This window comes from Gorilla gorilla, chromosome 2, assembly GCF_029281585.2.
Source record: "Gorilla gorilla gorilla isolate KB3781 chromosome 2, NHGRI_mGorGor1-v2.1_pri, whole genome shotgun sequence".
Classification (NCBI taxonomy): domain Eukaryota; kingdom Metazoa; phylum Chordata; class Mammalia; order Primates; family Hominidae; genus Gorilla; species Gorilla gorilla.
In genome coordinates, this window is record NC_086017.1 from 160,498,799 (window position 1) to 160,502,510 (window position 3,712).

At 38.7% G+C, this 3,712-nt stretch overlaps 1 pseudogene; it reads right to left on the reverse strand.

Moving 5' to 3' along the window:
• Positions 1–1,455: 1,455 nt before the first annotated feature.
• LOC134757980 (small ribosomal subunit protein eS25-like) lies at positions 1,456–1,886 on the reverse strand (annotated as a pseudogene).
• Between the last annotated feature and the right edge of the window lie 1,826 nt (positions 1,887–3,712).

Genomic DNA, 3,712 nt, shown 5'->3' on the forward strand with positions numbered 1-3,712 from the left:
CTGAGCTCGTGATCTGCCCGCCTCGGCCTCTCAGAGTGAACACAGATCTTGTTCTTAACTATTGATCCGCATGGGAAGTGTTTTGAAGACATAATTTCTTCTCATTCTCATGTTAATCAAAGGAAGGCTCTTTTCCAGATTCTTAATCAGCACTGTCCTCTACATTTTATTCTGCTTAATTGAGAATGTACTGCCTATGTGGCTCTTTAAAATCAGCCTAAGGCAGTTCCCAGCTCCTTAGAATAACTGACACTGAATGTCTACTCCATGCCAGCATTCTCACTTACGTTACCTGAGCCAGACATTATCATTCCCGTCGGACATATGAGGGAAGAGAAGCTGAAGGATGCTATGAAACTTGCTTAAGATCACAAAACTAAAAAGTGATAGAAGCTGGAGTTCTACCAGGTTGTTCTCACTGCTCCCCTTCCCATGTCACTGCACCTTCTCTAAAGAATGGTGGTGTGGCCCATCCCTTGGCCTTAAAGGATTTTCACCGCAAAGCAAAAAAGGCAGCCAAGTTGGGCGACAGTTTTCAGAGACCTCTCAATGTGCCTTTTACGTGAATAACATGCTGTCTCTCATCTTGGGAACACAGAGTGTTTCATAAACATTATCTCATTAGACCTCACAACGCCAGACATTTTCAAACAAACGAGTTAATGTTTGCAGAAAGTCCTTGAGATATGAAGATTGTAGGCACAGTATGAATGTACAGCATTGTCCTAAAGCCTGAACAGCTGTCAAAGGGTCACGGCCTTGGAGAGCTTTCCTATGAAAATGTCAGATTTTTCAAGTCATGGAGATGGAGGCAGGAATGGACTGGTCAGGTCCAACAAAGCGATCTCTGGTTGGGGGATGGAATAGATGTACAATTCAGAGATGCCAAAGGGAATTCCACTGGCAACTCAGATCAATTATTGATCCTGCTTGACAGGCTGAGGAGAGGTGGATTTCAAAGCCTAGGCTCACTGGCAAGCAGAATGAGTAGCGATGTTTGCCATGGGGGTAGAACTGAGCGTTGGAAGCATATGTTCTAGGAATTTACCATTCTTGAGATCAGTGATTCTCAATCATGGCTTTATAATAGAATCATCTGAAGAGCTTTTAAAAATACTAATACCTAGGCGTTGCTCCAGATCAAATGAGTCAGAATTTCAGCAAGTGGGGCTTGGTTACCTATATATATATTTTAAAGTGCCTGGGTAATTCTAACTGGCAGTTCTAATCTAACTCTAAGTGAGATTCAAGTGGTGAGTCTAACCTAACTCTAACTGAGTAGCATTCTTTAGGGCAGTAGTTCTCAGCCTTGGCAGTACTTTGAGATTCATGGGCTCTATTAAAAACTTACTGATGTCTAGGTCGCACCTCATATATCCTGAGGTAATTGATTTGGGGTTTGGCCTAGGCTTTGAGAATTTTGAAAGCTATTGGGTGATATTTTTAATGCAGACCTTATTTTATTTTATTTGGTTTTATTTTTCCAAATATACAATTTGTTGGGCCTGTTCCTGCATCTTCACCAGAAGCTGGAGCACCTCCGCACTAGGTGTTTCTGGTGTAAATTATTTGAGCTCTGTGCACTGAAACTAGTTTGATAAGTCTGTTACTAAACAGCTCCTGAAAGGCTGCCCTGGACAGACAACTTTTAATTTTCAGTCTTTCAGAGACCTCAGTTGGGGTTATAAGCTTACTGTTGGGACTTTCTTACTGAGTATGTCATATGTAGCTTTGTCAAACAAGACTAGGTTATTGAGCTTGTCCCAAACTTTGCCTTTGGACCACTTCTTCTTTCTGTCCTTGCCACCAGATTTGTTCATTGGGTCTCTGTCTTTCTTGTCTGACTTTCCAGTGTCTTTCTTCTTCCTATCGTCCTTGGGCAGCATCACGATGCCCAGGGGACAGCAGCAACCACTTTAAGCTTGCTAAGATGTCAGACAAAAAGCTATTTAGTTTTAAGATCACTTTTAAGTTCACAGCAACATTGAACTGAAAGCAAAGAGGGGTCAGCTCACATATACCTTCTTTCCCCACCCCCAACCCTGCAGCCACCTCCCTACACACAAAATCTCCCTCACTTCCAACATCCTGCATCAGAGCAGTAAATTAGTTGTGACTGATGAACTTCCACTGACACATCATTATCACTAAAAGTCCATAATGTACATTAGAGTTCACTTGCTGTTGTATATTCTATCGACTTGGACAAATGAATAATGACATATATCCACCATTATAATGTCATACAGAGTAGTTTCACTCTCTTAAAATTCCTTTATGCTCCACCTATTCCTCCCTCCCTCCTCACTAACACTTGGCAACCACTGATCTAGTTACTGTCTCCATAGTGTTGCCTTTTCCGTGGCATTTATAGTTGGAATCATACCATATGTAGTATTTTCAGATTGGCTTCTTTCACTTCATAATATACATTTAAGGTTTCTCCATGTCTTTTCATCATTTTATAGATCATTTCTTTTTAGTGCTAGATAATATCCCACAGTGCAGAAGTCCAGATGTATCACAGTTTATTTATTCATTCATCTAGTGAAAGACATCTTGGTTGCTTCCAAGTGTTTTGGCAACTATAAATAAAGCTGCTATAAGCAGCCTTGCATAGATTTTTGTGTGAACATAAGATTTCTACTTATTTGGGTAAATACCAAGGAGTGTAATTATTGGATTGTATGGTAAGAGTATATTTAGTTTTGTAAAAAACTGTCAAACTGTCTTCTAAAACTGCATTCCCATCAGCAACGGATGAGAGCTCTTCTTACTCCACATCCTCACCTGTATTTGGTGTTGTCAATGTTAAGGACCTTGACCATTCTAATAGGATTATAATGGTATCTTGTTTTAATTCGAAATCTCTAATGATATCTGATGTTGAACATCTTTTAATATGCCTATTTGTCTTCTGTGTATATTTTTTGATGATGTGTCTGGTCGGGTCTTTCATCCATTTATTAATCAGGTTGTTTGTTTTCTTATGTTGAGTTTTGAGAGTTCTTTGTATATTTTGTGTAACAGTCTTTTAACAGATAAGTATTTTGCAAATATTCTCTTCCAATCTGTTATTTGTCTTCTGATTCCTTTTGATAGTGTCTTTCGTAGAGCAGAAGATTTTAATTTTAGTGAAGTCCAACTTGTCAATTATTTCTTTTATAGATTGTGCCTTGGGTGTTATATCTTAGAAAGTCATCTCCATAGGTCATCTATGCTTTCTACAATGTTATCTTCTGGGAGTTTTATAATTTTACATTTCACATTTAGGTCAATGATCCATTTTGAGTTAATTTTTGTGAAAGGTATAAGTTCTGTGTCTGGATTATTTTTTCTGGCATGTGACGTTCAGTTGTTTCAACACCATTTATTGAAAAAAACTGTCTTTTCTCTATTATATTGACTTTGCTCCTTTGTCAAAGATCACTTGACTATATTTATGTGGGTCGATTTCTGGGCTCTATTCTGTTTCATTGATCTATTGTTCTATTCTTTCACCAATACCATATTGTCTTGATGACTGTAGCTTTTATAGTAAGTCTTGAAGTCAGACAGTGTCAGTGCTGTAATGCTGCTCTTCTCCTGCAACATCATGTTGGCTACTGTGGATCTTTTGCCTCTCCATATAAACTTTAAAATCAGTCTTGACACCCGTAAAATGACTTGCTGGGATTGCATCAAACTAAAAAGCTTCTGCACAGCAAAGGAA